Source organism: Crinia signifera, chromosome 1 (assembly GCF_055691185.1).
Source record: "Crinia signifera chromosome 1, ASM5569118v1, whole genome shotgun sequence".
In the NCBI taxonomy this organism is placed as follows: Eukaryota; Metazoa; Chordata; class Amphibia; order Anura; family Myobatrachidae; genus Crinia; species Crinia signifera.
Genome location: NC_139217.1, coordinates 441,934,385 through 441,952,591, shown reverse-complemented (window position 1 = coordinate 441,952,591; position 18,207 = coordinate 441,934,385). Strand labels below are relative to the sequence as shown.

At 48.1% G+C, this 18,207-nt stretch overlaps 1 protein-coding gene across 1 annotated transcript in view; it reads right to left on the bottom strand.

Annotated features, from left to right (window-relative positions):
* The window catches only part of SNX18 (sorting nexin 18), a 51,450-nt gene that overhangs the window by 30,857 nt on the left and 2,386 nt on the right, over positions 1 to 18,207 (bottom strand). The window lies entirely within an intron of this gene.

The following is an 18,207-nucleotide window of genomic DNA, read 5'->3' as shown; positions in this document are numbered from 1 at the left end:
ATTTTGGCCGGTACCGGTCTACCCACTTTGGTGTATGCAAAGGCTATCACAGACCGCAACCACCTAGCAATAGTCTGCTTAGATGCAAGCCAACCAATTTTGTGTACGTCATACAATACCAACAATGTGTCAGTCTTCCTGACACTCTTCATTCTGTCCACATATATGCGTAAAGCACGCACAACATCCAAAGTTCTCAACTTGTCCCTTTTCTTAGAACCCTCTGGGGGTTGAAACACAGGTAGAACTATCTCCTGATTTAAATGGAAGGTAGATACCACCTTCGTTAAAAACTGAGGCACTGTTCTCAAAACAGCCCTGTCATCATGAAAAATTAAGAAGGGAGATTTACATGACAAGGCTCCCAACTCTGAAACTCTTTTAGCAGAAGCTACTGCTAACAAAAACACTAGCTTCCACGTGAGAAACTTAAAGTCAGCCGACCTTAAAGGTTCAAATGGTGCCTTCTGAAGGCATTCCAAAACCAGTGATAGATCCCAAGGTGCTACTGGTTGCTTGTATGGAGGTTTCAACCTGGATACTCCTTGTAAAAAGGTTTGAATTTCCGGCAAAATGGCTATCTTTTTCTGGAAATAGATGGACAAGGCCGAAATCTGCACCTTCAGTGACTGAAGGCTTAGACCCGATGAAAAACCATCTTGTAAGAATTCCATCATTCTTGATAGCTTAAAATGAGATGTATGAGCCTTTCTTCTCTCACACCATCGAATGTAAGTCTTCCAGACTCTATAATAATTTGCCGAAGATACAGCTTTTCTGGCTTTTATCATCGTCTGTACTACTGCCTCAGAAAACCCTTTCCTTTTCAAAATGGTGGTTTCAATAGCCAGGCCGTCAAAATCAATCGATCGGAATCCAGGTGATTGAATGGGCCTTGTCTTAGAAGGTCTGGTCTCAGAGGTAGACGCCATGAGTCCACAGACAACCTCTGAAGCCTCGAGTACCAGGACCTCCTTGGCCAATCTGGGGCCACTAAGATCACTGGAACCTTCTGCCCCTGTATTTTCTTCAGAAGTCTCGGTAACATTGGTACTGGTGGGAATGCATAAAGGAGATCTCCCTGCCAGTGAATAGTCATGGCATCCACTGCCTCCGCTAGTGGATCTCTCGTTCTGGCATAGAATCTGGGCACTTGACGGTTGACCCTGGATGCCATCAGGTCCACATCCGGAGTTCCCCACATCGAAGTGATCTGGTGAAACACCTGAGGGTGTAAGCTCCATTCCCCTTCCTTGAGCTCCTCCCTGCTCAGGAAGTCGGCTTCTATATTCTCTATTCCTGGAATGAATATAGCCGATACAGCTGGGACATTCTGTTCCGCCCATAGGAAGATTCTGGACACCTCCCACATGGCCAATTTGCTGCGTGTACCTCCCTGGTGATTCAGATACGCCACAGCTGTGGCATTGTCGGTCTGAATCCTCAAAGGGAGGTTCTGTAACCTGTCTCCCGCCAAGGAAATCACTTTCCAGACAGCTCTCAGCTCCAAGATGTTGATTGGTAACGCTGATTCCTCTGCCGTCCACAGGCCCTGAAGCCTGAGATCCAGGACTACTGCCCCCCAGCCCCTGAGACTGGCGTCGGTAGTTACTACCAACCAGTCCCAGGTCTGTAATGACCGACCCCACTGAAGGGAATCTACTTCTGTCCACCATTTCAAGGATTCCCGAGTGTCCGAAGACAGCACTATCATCTCGGATTTCATGGTCAAAGTGTTTCCTGACCAGGCTGACAAAATGTTCCATTGGAACCTCCGAGAGTGAAACCTGGCAAATTGAAGCGTCTCGAATGACGCCACCATTTTCCCCAGGAGCTTGAGGCACCTCCATACTGAAATGCTCTGAGCCCTGAGAATCTCCTGGACTAGGGTGACCAGATCCCTGGCCTTTACCTCCGGGAGGAAAACCCGATGAAGATGGGTGTCCAGTATGACTCCCAAGAATTGGAGCCTTTGTGACAGTACCAACTGAGATTTTTGCAAATTTAAAATCCAGCCGTGAGCCTGCAAAAAACTGATGGCCTCTGCCAAGTGACTCTGCAGCATGGCTGCTGACTCTGCTTTGAACAGGAGATCGTCCAAATAGGGTATTACTGTGATTCCCCTGAGCCTCAGCACCGCCGCCATCACTGACATTATCTTTGTGAATACCCTTGGCGCGGTTGCTAGCCCAAAGGGTAACGCCCGGAATTGTAAATGCAGGTCTCCTATGGCAAACCTCAACAAGGTCTGATGCTCCGGGTGTATAGGGACGTGCAGATATGCGTCCTGGACATCCATGGACGCCAAAAATTCTCCCTGGTCCAGACTCAGGAGTACTGACCGTAGGGACTCCATTTTGAAATGGTCTACCCATAAATGAACATTTAGAGACTTCAAATTTAGTATTGGTCTGAAAGACCCGTCTGGTTTGGGCACCAGGAACAGCGTGGAGTAAAAGCCTTTCTTCCACTCTGCCCTGGGGACTAGTGTAACCACCCCTTTTTCCAAAAGGGAGTGAGCTGCGCTCACAAGAGCTGTACGAAGCCGTGCCTCCTTTGGTAAGGATGTGGGAATGAACCTCTTCGGAGGCGGCCCTCTGAAAGGGATTTTGTAACCCTGTGTTATAATATCTAACACCCAGGCATCCTGGCCTAGAGAAGCCCAAGCGTCCCTGAAGAGTGTGAGACGCCCCCCCACTTTTGTCACTGTCGGGCGAAGCCCCTGACAGTCATGCAGAGGGTTTGTCCTCTCCTTTTGTGGCAGGCTTCTTGTGAAAAGAGCCAAATTTTGACTTTTGTGTCTTGCCTCTAGAGGACTGAAACCTTCCCCTGAAAGACTGTCCTCGAAAGGACGCACCACCTCTAGGGCAGGGCCGAAAGGACGGCTTAAAAGCAGAAAATCTGGACGTCTGCTTTGCTGAGGAGGCCGGCAGGAATGTACTTTTGCCGCCCGTGGCCTGTTTTATAATCTCCTCTAATTCGGTACCAAAGAGTACCTTTCCTTTGAAGGCTAATGTTTCCAGAGCCTTCTTGGACTCATTTTCTGCTTCCCAGGCTTTAAGCCAAAGCACTCTCCTGGCATTAATGGAGACTGTGGACACTCTGGTTGCCATTTTAATAGCTTCCTCCTCTGCTTCCACTGCATATTCTGCAGCTGCCTTAATCTTTTCTGCAAGCAGTAACGCACCAGGGTCAGCCTGCAGCATGGTGCATAATTCACCAGCCCACTCTATCATGGCCTTAGAGACCCAGGCTGAAGCAATAAGGGGCCGTAAGGTAAACCCCACCCCTTCAAAGATAGCCTTGAGGTTTCCCTCCAGCTTTTTATCCACAGAATCTTTAAAAGCTGCACCGCCTTGTACTGGTAATACAGTAGCCTTGGACAACCGTGCCACTGAAGCGTCCACAACTGGGACCTTTTCCCAGAGCTCCGCATGAGACTCTGGCATGGGGTACAGACTAAGGAATCGCTTAGGCATCTGAAGCCTCTTATCAGGAGTTTTCCAAGCCCCTTCTAACAATTCCTGTAACCCCTCATCTGAAGGAAAAGTAACAGCCTCCTTCCGCTGTCGCTTAAAAACACCTTTAACAGGAGTCTTATCCTCCACAGACAGCTTTAAAGCCTGCTTCACAGCTACAATGAGATCCTCTATACCAGCAGCAGAGTTCTCTTCCAAATCATCACCCTGATCCCAGGGGATGTCAGTATACTCTCCTTCCTCCTCATCTACCACAGTAGTCAAAGCATAAGACCTTCTAGGGGTCCCTGCCACATCATCCATTTTGTCCAGCATTTCACTGAACCTGTTGATCCCTTTAGCAGTATCCTGCATCACCTGAATCAGCGCAGGATCTGCCTGGTAAGAGGCAAGGAGCCAGACGACTGCTGAGATGATGGCATAGGTCTCTGTGATTCTACCAGCCCATCACTCTGCCTGTCCAAAAGCTGCACCAAAGCGTTTACTGACCTGCCTAGGGCCCTGGCCCACGCAGGTTCCATCTGCTCTGCCCTATGGGGTTCACTGCCCATGGGTCTCACATCAGCGCAAGTAATACATAAGCCCCCCTTGGCCATCTGCTCAGGGACAAACTTTTGTGTGCAAACATTGCACGCGCTCAGTGCACTAAGGGCTCCCTCCCCCAAAACCACAGCCTGATGCTCAGACATGATGTAAGTGATAAATGTATATCTATCAGTATACACAGTGCAAACAATGTACAAGCGTTTATACAGAGGTAATGCACCCAGTCACTTATCTGTCTGTTGGTTTCAACTGCGGGGAAGCGATGCCCAGGAAATCCAAGTCACTCTGCCAGGATCAGTAAGCCAGCTCAGCTCCGCTGCAAGCGTTCTGAAAGGCGCCAAAGTCAGAGTGAAGGAAGAGCCCACAGGTCCCTGCTGCTGCGGGGTCCGTGACCTTTTGGCGCCAACCACCCCCAGCCAGCCGCTCCTTAGGTAGGATTTCCTAGTTCCAGTGTCTCCCCCTCAACTGGGGATCACTTGGAACATGCCTGTCACAACGCTGCTGTCCTCTCATCTAGGAGCTCAGCGTGTAAGCTCCGCATAAAATGGCCGCCGCCATCACGGAGCGCCTGTCCCCCATGATCCCCACCTAAATGTGGAGCCGGTTTCAGGGTACTCCGGAGCCCAGGCAGCCTCTTAGAAAAGGCTATAAGCGCTGCACAGGGAGACCAGACAGTGTCTCCCCTGTGCACAGTGAGCTGACAGGACGCGCTTCTGTCAGCTCCTGCTGCGCTAGCAGTGTGAGGATTCACTATGAGAATCCTCACACTGTGCCTACCTAGCTAGGGTAAAAGTTAATAAAACAATAAAAATCCCCTAACTACTCTAATTCTTCGGCTGCTCCTGCAGCCCTTTAGAATAGCACCCACTCCAGTGGGCACCTAACACGAACTGAAGAGTCCAGGGATGCAGTAGGGGAGGAGCCTACCCTCTAAAACTTTAGGATAGGTGCCTGGCTCCTTCGGACCCTCCTACATCCCAGTGTTGAGCTGTGTCACCAGGACCATTGAAAGAGAAAAGTATTTTTGCAAGAGCTGTCCCTTGCTATACCAATCGAATGTTAGTACATATGCAATTAGTATCACTGCGATGTATGGCGGGATGTACCGCAATTGCTTAGTCCATCTGCCCTTGCTCTCTCCAATTCAATGAGAAAAATTTGCCATGTTTTATGGCGAATTTGTGCTTTTCTCGCGTTGGACGGAGACTTTTGCTCTCAAAAAGTGAGCAACCCTATTCAACGTGCACTTCTCGTCGTCTTTCTGAGTGATTTTCACCGTGTCTCTCCGTGTAGCAATTCTCCATCTTTTCATGGAGAAGTGGAATGTGAACTTTTTAAATAAAAGGTTTTTTGTTTTAATTTTGGTGTTAAAAAAAAAAAAAAAATCAGGAATTTTATTCTGTGAAGGGGCATGCTATTTTTAATTCATGTGCTTATAGCACATGAATATATATTTTAATTTAAAAATTATTATTATTTTTTGTTTTTACACAGAGCAGCCAGCAGGGGGCCGGGAGCCGAGCCGCTCATATAGGGGGAGATTCTGTAAAGCAGAAATGCGGTAAAAACCCCATTTTCGGGATTTTTACCGCATTTCTATATGCTATATGGCGCCTCCGCAGTGCCAGCGCTCCGGAGGGAATCGCCAGCAAAAGCTGGCGATTCCCTGCAGAAGCCTATGGGCTTCTTACCGCAGCGCTGTTTGAGGGATCCGTCACGGATCCCTCCCAGCATGCCCTGCGGGCAGCGCGTCACTCTGCGCATGCGCAGATGGACTCCCGGGTCACATACCCGGAAGTTTAGCACCGGCACCGCATCGCAAGGGACAGCTCTTATCGCAAGAGCTGTCCCTTGCATTAATAACCGCATATGTTACAGCATATGCCGTTATTAATAATGCGGTAGCCGGCGATAATGGGCGCAGATGTTACAACATCCCGCCCTAAATATTCACTGAACCCGATAATTACATATGCATGATCGGGAGCAGTGACTATACCCTGCTGGCTCTAAGGGGGGGGGGGGGCAGCTTGTGCTGCCTGGGTCCCGGGGAGCCCTCCTCCCCTCCACAAAAGTTCTGGGGCAGGCAGGGAGACTTCAATCTCCCTGCCTGCCACCATCCCACGGCTCCCTGCCGCGGACACTCGTCCGCTGCAGAGGTTAAGATTCGTCACGAGGGGCTACTCGCCTCGCCGACATTGAATACGGAGAGAGCGAGTGGCAGCCAGCCCTCCGGAACACAGCGAGTGTGCAGCGAATCCTAAACAGGATTCGCTGCACATGGCGAAATTTCACATTGAATACTGCCCATAGACCCCTTTGTCTGTTATTTCTGTATTGCAATAATCAGCAACCTAAACCCTGATTTTAGATATTTTTGATTATTATCACCCTTTAACCCATTAGGACCCATTGCAAGTTTCCGATGTATCCCAATGCTGACACTGGTAAAGTAGACGAATGAGGCCCCAAGTAATCCCCAAAAACTGCGCATAAAAAGTACAGGAACATTGTGATTAGTTCTAATTCTTCATCTGCTGCTAAGTTTTCACAGTATTTTCGGACATTGGACCGTACCATGATACCATTCAAATCCCACACAATACATTTTCGAATCATGTCCATTTAGATGGACAAGGGGACAAAAAGGGTTAAAGGTCACTTAATGTCACTGCCACAAAGAGGTAAAAGCAGAGAATACAGAACAAGAGCACTAAAAGAACGAGTTACAGTCACTGAAGACAAATCCTGCCTGAAGCAGCCGTACTACAAGAGAAAGCGCATATGACAGTTATCACCTTCACGTCATCCCCGTACAGCCGGCTTCGGCTCAAATCCTGAGGCCAAATTTCTGTCACTCTCTTATTAGGTCTCCGCTGAGAAACGTTAAACAATCATCTGCACTAACATTACCACAGCTCTACCATATACTCTTCAGTATGTCAGAACACAAAGTAGGACTGGATGTGACAGAAGCAGCCAGCACAATGTAGGCGCTGGGTCGGGGGCATTTTGGGGTGACTGATGTGTGGACATATGGTCACTTCTGCGTTTGGTATTATAACTTACAATTGGGGTTGGCTGGTTTAACCCCAATGGTTTAAAAAAAAAATTAAAATAACACTCTGGATTTTTTAATATGTTGTGACTACAGGCACAACACAGTCACATCTTTAAAAAAAAAAAAAAAAACTATTGTAAGTGAATCCCTGGTGTTATTCCACATTCTTGTTGCTTGTGAACCAATGCAGTAAATCACACACAGATATAAGGAGGTGATTCAGATGAGAGGTGCTAAGTCTGCCTAGAATCAAGCTCCTCCCCCAACATTCATTAATCCAAATGCATTTCTCATTATTGAATAACTACTGACTGCTGAATCATCATCAACTATTGTAGAAATAATTTTTCCTTTTTTTATTTAATTATTTAATTCAAAGCTTCAAAATTTCACAGGGAACTGAAAATGCATCTAAACTAATGTTGTTATGCAAAATGTTTAATGCCAGTGACATATTCCGTGCTAACGCGCAACTCCTTCGTCTTTTTGTGTCAGTGTGTTTCTTGGAAAATTACTTTTGCATGTTTTAATTAAAATTGGTTTTATCGAAAGATTTTGAATTAATCAGATTAAAGTCTAATAACTTTGGATGGTTAGTGGTTAAGTTGCTAAGATGGGAGTTCTATTGCATTTGGGATGTTGCCCATAGCAACTAATCAGATTCTACTTCTTTAGCACCTTCTAGAACAGGCATGTCCAAACTATGGCCCTCCAACTGTTGTGAAACTACAAGTCCCATCATGCATTGCCACCGTTTTGCCATTAGGGAATGCTAAAACTCTGGCTAGGCATGCTGGGATGTGTAGTTTCACAACAGCTCGAGGGCCATAGTTTGGACATGCCTGTTCTAGAAGCTAATAGACCAAAAGCTATGGGCAACATCCCATCTTCAATAGAACTTGCAAGCCCGCAACATTCTCAGGATTGCCGCTGCTTAGCGCTGGGCAGTGCCGCTAAAGCAGATCGCTGAACTCCACTCCAGCGCTGCCCGGCTCCGGCTGCTCTGCAGCGCCTCCTCCCCCCCGCCTCCCCCCTGCTGTGTGACAGTCTGCGACGTGACGGTAATGTCATGCAAGGTTGCCGGGGGCAGGGCCAGGCAGCGGCTGACAGTGTTCAACGGCGCTGCCTGGCCTCGGGAGACAGAGTGGTGGTGGGGGTTTTTTTTTAGGGGGTGCTCCCCTCAAAAAAACTCACCCAGTGTGCAGCGTTACTTTAAAAAAAAAAAAAAAGCCACCACTGAAGGTTTTTTTTTTTTTTTTAAACTTTTTTTTTTTTTTGTTTCCAACCCTGCTTACAATACAGGTGACATATGCCCCATATGAAGGCTGGAGAGCCTGACCTTGAGCAATATCAGGTTGCAACTCGCCTGCCTTCAGGAACTTGCTGCTGTAAGCGTTTTAGAATTGCTATTGTTTATGTATTTAATAATTCTATCATATTTTTAGAAATACAAAAGATGTTCTTGTATTCCAATGCTGCTTGTTTGTTGCGGGTTGAAAATCAATGGACTGTCATTATGCTGAATTAGCAATATGATGAAACATGCGGCTTCACAGAAGACGCAACTGCAACGCTGCTCTTCAAAGTATGGAATTCCCATTGCATAGGAAGGACAGAATTGGCATCCTGGCACTGCTGACAATGTTGGCAAAAGAACCCTGAACACGCGTATGCCTGGGTGAGTAAGGGCATAGGCTGTGGGGGGAGGATGGTAGGTTAAGGAAAAGCTCCAAGGGGAGGGGGTTAACATTAAAGGGAACAGTTAGGGTTAGACATTTTCTAGATTGCACCATCATTGGTCGACACACCCAAGGTCGACATAGAAAGAAGAGGTTGACAAGAGTTTTCCACAGGTTTTTAGTCCCGAATGTCGACACAGCCGACAGCGTACCGAGTCCCCTTGCATGGCTTGTTATGCTTGGCACACTATTTTATTCTCCCGTCACGCTCTAGTGGATGTAGGGCATGAAATACCGTTGTATCAACATTCTGTCTATGTCGACCATTCATGGGTGTCAACCTACTGAGTTGCCCTAGAGTCCGGATACAGTTGGGTGTTGAGTCTGACCACCGTAATGCCCCTGTCTGCTTTCTGGCCGCCAGAATGGTAAATGCTGGGTTCCGGTACCCAACCCGTATAGAAAGTGGGGGCTTATTTTGCAGGTCTGAAAGAATCCATGAAGTGTGCATTTCCACATCACTATTTGTAAAAGTAGCAGGCCTCAGAGAACAGTCTACATGCGACAGCAACAGGAACTCGCACTACCCTGCAAATAACACGAACCGTCATAACCAGCACAGGACTGACCCACTGATACATCACTACCCAGTTATCACTCCAGTGACAGCAGACAGAGAACTGGGAGAGGTTCTCCAGCAGACATTGGTTTGCATCTTGTAATGTGTGCGGAGCAGTTTCACACCACCTTGACAAGTTCGCCAGCAGCATCATGGGAGCTACCTATACTGATGTCTGACCAACAAGGTAGGTTTGGAGTAAAGAATACGGTACTTGTGTATTATCACGGCGCCCACGATTTCCATCGCAGGGCATTGTACAATGAAAAATCGCATCGCATGCGATGTGATGCGATTTCACCCGATTTTTAATTGTACAGGCACCCAGATGCCTTCTTACCATATTAAATGCCCCCCAGATCCGATTTTTAATTGTATATGGGTAATTAGTATGTTAAATGCCCCCACATTGTTAACGGCCCCCCACTATGAATGCCAACCCGAAGCGTGGCGAGCGCAGCGGTACGCATCCTCCAACCTTTTCATACCCCCACTATCCACGTCGGAGTGGAGTTGATTTTATAAAGTGTGGGAAGCGCAGCGAGCCACCGAGCCCCGCGAGGGGACGCGTATACCTGTGAAGTTATGCGCGTGCGCTCGCCATGCTTCGGGCTCGCTGCGCTCGCCACACTTTATAAAATCAACTCCACGCCGACGTGGATAGTGGGGGTATGAAAAGGTTGGAGGAGGCGTACCGCCGCGCTCGCCACGCTTCGGCGTTCATAGTGGGGGACCGTTAACAATGTGGGGGCATTTAACATAGTAATTACCCATCAGGGTGGGTATACAAATCGCGTCTGGGGGGGGGGGGCATTTAACATGGGAATCAATGGGAAATCGCATCGCATCACATGCCATTATAATGGCATGCGATGCAACTTTCCAATTGTATACTCAGCCCGGGAGAAGGCTGAAATCGGGTCCATCGCATACCTTAATTAGTGGTATGCGATGTGATGGGCGCCGTGATAATACACAAGTACTAAGAATACTTTTGATAGCAGCAAGAGACATCCTATAGGGAAGATTATATAGAAACAGAGAAAGTTATGGAAGAGTCAGGTGCATCAAGCCTGCTGCAAGTGTAACACAGACATCCCTGCGTGTCAGAGGTCACGGTCACACTGTAGCAGCGTTACTATGCTCATGACAATGTATACCACCAGCAGAATGTGTCCACACCAAGTTCATAGGAACTGAGCCATACGTACCCCATGTCTCCCCTGTCTTGTATACTGTGTAGCAACCTAAGGGCAGGATTTTCTAACATCCGCACCCCAGCTCCGCATACATAATTATCGCATATGCTCTAACATGTGCGACAGTTATGGCAAAGGACAGCTCTTGCGTTAAGAGCTGTCCTTTGCCGTGAGTCAGTGGGTCCCATCGGGTCCTGACGGCCCTCCCCTCCCTGGCGCTGCTGCGGCGCTGGCTCTCCTCCTCCCTGCACTTGGAAGAGGATCATAGTGCAGGGAGGAGGAGGTCACAGGTCTGGGCAGCACAGCTCTGTGATGCCTGAACACAGGTGAGGGGGTCGTCATTGCGGGGCGGCGGCGGGGTGCGGTAGAAGCCCATAGGCTTCTATGGGGCTCTGGCGATGCCCCCCGTCGCGGCATCGTGATGGCTGCCAAGGTGTTGTGCAGCTCGGCAGGTATGTGTTCCCGGTGTGATAACTGTACTGTCTCTGCTTATATTGTTACCTACCCGGTTGCTGTGGTGACCAGTGGCGCCGCTGATGGCTGCCTAGACGCTGTGCAGCTCAGCAGGTATGTGTTCCCTGTGTGATAACTGTACTGTCTCTGCTGTATTGTTGCCTGCCTGGCTGTTGCGGTGACCAGTGGCGCCGCTGATGGCTGACTAGGCACTGTGCAGCTTGGCGGGTAGGTGTTCCCTGCGTCTATAATCCCCAGGGTACATACCTGTATGTTATGTATATCTGTACTGTCACTGTTTAACTGTTATCCAACTGGCTGCTGCACAGAAATCCAAATAAAATTCCTAGTATACGTAAGTACACCTGGCCAATAAAGCCGATTCTGATACAGTAAGAGCTGGGTATGTTTTTCCTATGTTTTTTTTTTTACAATTGCAACTGCACGCACAACACACAAGCTTTAGGTGGAAATTCCTGACCCATGTGTGATCTGTGTTCCACAGGGAGCTAGGAATGCGTTCCCCAGTGAGAACAAGAGGGCTATTTGCCCAGCGAACAGCAGGGTGGTGCGAAATCGCTGTACCAGGACAGAGAGAATTCCTCTACATCCGCGGGTCAGTGGTATCTGCTGCAGCAACTGCGGGGGGGTATGGGAGGCAGTATCATCCTACTCTATGTTCAGTGCATATAAATACCATTTACATGGGGGAAATATGCCCCAAAATATTTTACAACTATAATAGAGGTCTATGAATACATATAAGAAGCGGATATGGGGGAAGAACTTGTAAGTTCTATACTGTACAGCAGTGGTCCCCAACCTGTGGGAAGTGGCACCTGTAGGGTTGCCATGGTTTGGTGCAACCATGTCCATAATCATATAATTTAACATAAAGATGGTTGTTATGCTCATTAAAAATTATCTATCAATAAAACTTTTGGCCCAGTGGTGCCGAGTAAAATATACCAAGTCATTAATATGCTGTAATTCAAGAGAGACCGAGAACCACTGCTTTAGGGCAGGTCTTGCTGTCTGGGCATGCTGTAAGAGAATGCCAGCCTGACCAAATCAGGACTCATGCACAGTGCGACCGAAATCACCAATGTGTCCAATTTAGAATAAGGCACAATGTGTAGTAGTTATATACACACACACACACACACACACACACACACACACACACACGAGAACACTAAAGGCCCATACACACTGGGTGACTGAGCTGAAAGCTGCTTAAAACAGCATGTTTCAGCGGCTTTCAGCTCAAAGCCGCCCAGTGTGTATGGCCCGGCGATGAGCGCTGCTGCGCGCGCCCGCATCATCTCCGGGAAAGCCGTTCATCTGCTGGTAATACCAGCAGATGAGCAGCATTGACGGCTTTGCATAACGCTGCGATATGCAAAGACATCCTCTCCCCCCGCTGTCGGCGCCGGACAGGGGGAAAGCACCTCAGTGTGTATGCACTGAGCAGCTTTCCCCCCAGCGATGAACCTGATCATCGCTGTCCATACACACTAGGCATAGTTGCCCAGCATGTATGGACCTTAACTGCAATAAATTAAAAGGACACCTGCTTTTGGTTATGCAGGATAGATGAGATCTAGGCATTAGACCCTTCCCCATTTTTGGAAACCAGGATGCTTCCTGTAGTGTTGGGTGAAATTGTCTGGGGACCACTAAAAAGCATACCATTTGGAAAAGAGGACCACCTTGCTTTTAAATATGGGTAACCCTAAATTTCTGAAAGTCAGGATGGGCAGAAATCCCTCTCCTTCTCCATTCCCAGTTTTCTGGGGTGTAGCAGATTTTGACCACCCTTCATACGATACCAATCACCTCCACGGAGGTGTCTCATTTCAAAGCAATGAGGGTGGCCCCAGCTTTGAAGTTAGAAGGCAGGAGATAGGGGACTTTCTGCCCCTCCCCATTTCATGCATCATAGTAAACGTATGCCGTAGCGAAGCACGCAGCGCTCAGTGACCCCATCGTGCACTGGTGTTACTACTGGGCCGCCTTACCCCTGGCTCCCCACCAGTACTGATTACCAATGGGGCAGCATGAGGTTTTATTAGAGCTTGGATGGATTGAAAAAGTTCCCGTTAGTGAGCGCAAATGTGCTTTAGGCAGCCAGTGGTAGGATCCCCTTCTAGGTGTCCCCACACCTCATATGTAGAATATCAACAGTTAGTGTAAAAATGATTTTACTGGAGAGGCCCAGGGACTGTGCACGGACAGCAACGTGGATGATACACTGCTTCTTGGATCTGGAAGAAGGTGTACCGGTGCCAACTAAGAGACCCTTGATACCCACATGCGATCTGAGAGAACTGTCTAAACCCGGTTCTCCACTGTACAGGGTAATTATCCACTTGCTCTCCTAAACTACCTGGCCTACTATTTGTGTGTCAAATGTTTTTACTAGCTCATTTGTTTGAAAACTTCTTTTAATTATTAAAAAATACTACACTATATTATGGAATTTCTGTGCCTTCTATTCCTGTTAGCTACCTACGGCTTTAACACCGAGGAAGCAAGCCCAGTGCAGGCAGAAGAGAGAACCATATCCTAAGCTAAGGGGAGAATTTGAGAAGCCCATCCCCGACTCAGAGGCAGAGAAGAGGAACGCCACTTGTTTAGTAGGGACGTATTATTTCTCTACTTGGTGTGCGCCGGTGGAGGGGCCACTTAATTTGTGTATTTTTACACTAACTGATGAGGTTTTATTACCCTACTTCAATACGGAGACAAGTAGGACTAGAACTCAGGAACGATACTATGTGATATCATGTGGCTGCAGGACAAGTTACAGCAGCGCTGATAAAGACAATGGGCGGTATTCAATGAGAATACCTGCGAGGTGCAGCGAATCCTTTTTAGGATTCGCTGCACATTCGCCACGTTCCGGAGCCGGCGGGCTCCGGTATTCAACGTGTCAGGGGCTCGCTGCCCCTGACTGGCGAATATGAGCTCCTGCGGCGTATGCCGCAGGGAGCCTGAGGACGGTGGCAGGCAAAGAGATGGAAGTCTCTCTGCCTGCCCCAGAACTTTGTGGGGGGTAGGTGGGCTCCCCGGGTGCCAGGCAGCACAGGCTGCCCCCCGGGGTGCCAGCAGGGGACCTATATTCACTATACCCGATCGTAACGATCGGGTGCAGTGAATATATGAATATGTAATGAGCGGCTCGGCTCCGGCGCCCCCTGCTGGCTGCTGTGTAAAAAAAAATAAAAAATAAAAAATTTTTTTTTTTTTTTTTAATTAAATATATATTCATGTGCTTACAGCACATGAATAAAAATAGCATGCCCCTCCCCAGACTAAAATTCCTGATTTTTTTACACCAAATGTAAAAAACAAAACACTTTATTTTAAAAGTTCACATTCCACTTCACCATAAAAAGATAGCGATTGCTACTCGGTGAATCATGGTGAAAAAAACCTTGAAATGTATTCGCCATGTGGTCATTGAATAGGGTGATTCACCGTTTTAGTCAGAAATTCGCCAAACAGCACAAATTCGCCATAAAAACATGGCGAATCAGGCTCATTGAATACCGCCCATTGAATGTTGTGGATGAAGCATCTATATCAAACAGGATACAACTGACTTTAGACCAGCGGTTACCAAACTCCGTAATCAAGGTACCTTAACAGTACAGGCTGTAAGAATAGCCATGGCTGATCACACATGTTTAAATCAAATTCATGCACTGAGGCACTAATCAAGCCATCTGTGCTTAAGCATAGCTATACTTAAAACTTGATACCTTCAGGACAGAGTTTGGGAACCTCTGTAATAGGTAAGATAGCCATTTTTCACACTAATTCAAATATAATGAGTTTCGTTTGAAGAGTATTTTAACGAAGCACTTTGGACACTTACTTATGTAATGACAGCCCTGGCGTGCTATCTCCTCCGTATTACTCATACAAATATGGGAGTGAGCAGACGCTGCATGGTATATGTGGAGTGTCACCACCCAGTGACCGCACCAGTGTTCGGTCAGACACAGCTACCGCACCACCTCACTGATGCATTACAGAGACGTACCTGAAGCATGGCGAGCACAAATGGCCATGCAAGGGGACGAGGTACACTTTGACGGTATCCATGTTGACAAAAAAAACACATGAAAAACTCTTGTCGACCTCTTAACTGTCGACCTAAGCTAGTGTTCATTCTAGCACCCGCTATATTTGAAAACCCATGCAGTTCCTCTTCCCTGCCTGGGGTGTCACTGTCTGCTGTAGAGGTTCTAGCACAGTGTGGTCTGTATATCAGCACTGATATGCAAATCAGACCTGTGCTAGAAACACCACAGCAGACAGGAACACCCCAGGCAGGGAAGAGGAACTGCACAGGTTTTCAAATATGGCGGGTGCTAGAATGAACACTAGGTAAGGTTTGCATATCAGTGCTGCTATACAGACCACACTGTGCTAGAAGCACTACAGCACACAGTGACACCCCAGGCAGGGAAGAGGAATTGCATAGGTTTTCAAAGTTGGTGGGTGCTAGAATGAACACTACTTAGTCATGTCAACAGTCATGGGAAGAGAGGCAGGCGTGTCAGCAACAGGTATTTAACCCCTTCACTGGTAATTCCGAGAATTTTCCGGGCTATGCCTTAATGCCCAGACTGGCAAGCCCGGAAAATTATCGTGATTCCCAGTGTTTAGCGCCGGGCAGCGCTGCTGAGTTCATCGTTCAGCCGGCTCCCTCTCCTCAACCGCTGCCCTCCCCCCCTGGCTGTTCTATTACAGCCTGTGGTGCCGGCTTATGACAAGCCAGGTAGTCGCATGCAGGGACGGGGTGTAGGGCCGGGCAGCGGCTGATGGACAGTTCAGTGGCGCTGTCCGAACCAGGGGACACAGTGGTGGTTGTTTTTTTTTTTAGGGAGTGCTCCCCAGAAAAAAAAAAAAAAAAAAACTCGCCCAGTGGGGAACGCTCCCTAAAAAAAAAAAAACCCCACCACTGAAGGGGTTAAAAGGTCTACACATACACTGTAGTTATTTTTTTAGCAGCTACTCAGTCACACAAATAATACCAAGTTGTGTCTAGGATAAAACAGATGGTTACAGATGTAGGAGAGGCGGTAGGGGGAATGGTTTCAAACTTTGGTGACCTACCATTGTCCTAGATTACTGCAGATACACTCCCCCCATTCCTTTTTATAACATAAGGTTTATTACTAGATTACTGTAATGCTCCTGTCAGACTATGAAAATATCATGTAACTTCCCAGCCAGATTGATTACCGACACTAAAGGCCCCCATACACTAGCCGATTTTGGTCAGATTTCAGCCAGATCAGTCGGATCTGGCCGAAATCGGACCAAAATCGGCTAGTTTTGATGTCCCCTCAGATCCGATGCGCGGTCCCGTGCGCATCGGATCTGCGTCGGGTGGTCGGACCTGCTGCACGTCCGACCACCCGACTTGGGACCTAGTGGGGCGGCGTGGCGGTAGAGGGAGCAGGGGGGGCTGGGGACGCTGCGGGGGACACAGGCGGCATAGAGCCGACGGGAGCTGTCAGTACGGAAGGAAAAAAAAAAAAAGCCCATACAATGAATGGGCAGCCTGTGATTGGCTGAGCGCTCTCTCAGCCAGTCAGCAATTGGCTGAGACAGCGCTCAGCAGCCAATCACAGGCTGCCCATTCATTGTATGGGCTTTTTTTTTTCTTCGGTACAGACAGCTCCCGGCTCCCCCTGCCCGGCTCAGCTGTAAGTAATTGCCGCAGCGTCCGTCCCCCCAGCCGCCTCAATGTCCCCCTGCCCCCTGCCCCCTGCTCCCTTCACATTGCAGCTCCCCTGGAGTTGCAAATGATACATCGCATGCGATGTATCATTTGCAAAACTTGGCACATCAAGTGCCAAATCGTGTGTCCCCCTCCCGGGGAGCTGCAGGGGGGAATCAGGTCCGACTTGTCCTTAGGACAAGTCGGACTAATGTATGGGGGCCTTAACAGCTTTAACAGTTTCAAAATGCATATTAGATCTGATAAGCAAAAGGAGTGTAATCTCCTCATGTACACAGAGTACAGTACACAGCAGCCATCAGCCAGGCAGCAGCCAGGTAAATGCACCCTGATGTACAGTATACTGTACTGCAACGCTGCTGGTTGGTGGACGGCTGGGGACCTTATGCAGAAAGGAAGCGGACGCTCTCGCATACCTTGGGGTGAGCTGTGGTCAGAGCCCACTGGTGACAGAAAGCCACAGCAGCTACAACACTGCAATCAGCACTTAGAACATTTGTCTACATTATTGGGACACTAATGTATTGGAAGTAGCCAGCAGAAGACTGTATCTAACCATGTAAGATGATGCAAAGCGGCAGTTAAATGAATGAATGTCACTGGCCACGTGAAGAAGCCTCCATGGCAGATATAGTGGAAGAAGATCTGTCTAGACCAGTGGTCTCCAACCTGTAGCTTGCGGTCATACTCTCACATGAATGCCAAATCAAGTAAGAGGAAGTGACCTTTGTGTCTCATTCACACGCATTACTAGATCCAAGTCACAATTGCACGACTATCTTTGGGCAGCACCCACCCTATGGAATGCCCGTCCGCACACAGACTCTCCTCTAGCCTCCAAATGTTCAAACTCACCTCTTCAGGCAAGCTTATCACATTCAGGAACCCCCACACAACCCCCAGTAGCATTCATATAGAATTTCATCCCATCATTACAATCTGGTGGGACTGCCATGCTATTGGAACCCTATCCTTATGTATCCCTCCTATTATACCAATAGATTGTAAGCTTGTGAGCAGGGCCCTCCTACCTCTATGTCTGTTTGTTTTATCACAGTTTCTAATTGTAAAGCGCAATGGAATTTTCTGCGCTATATAAGAAACTGTAAATAAATAGTGGAGGTGAGCGAGTAGGTAGATGGGAGTCACTGCGGGATGGAGAGAAGCCCCCACACTGCTTACGGTGGTGAAATGAATGTGGTGGGCCAAGAGCTGGAAGTTGGCAAGATAGGTACACACATAAATCTATAATTAAATTAATTCCCCTCTCAGACCAGAAGCATCAGGGTATAGAGGAATGGGGAAGTGACCTCACACACACCAGCAGCACCAGTCTATGGGCGGGATGCTCTAGCAGTAAAAACCAGATAACGGGGTTTTTACCGCATTTCCATATGCTCTAACCCCCCT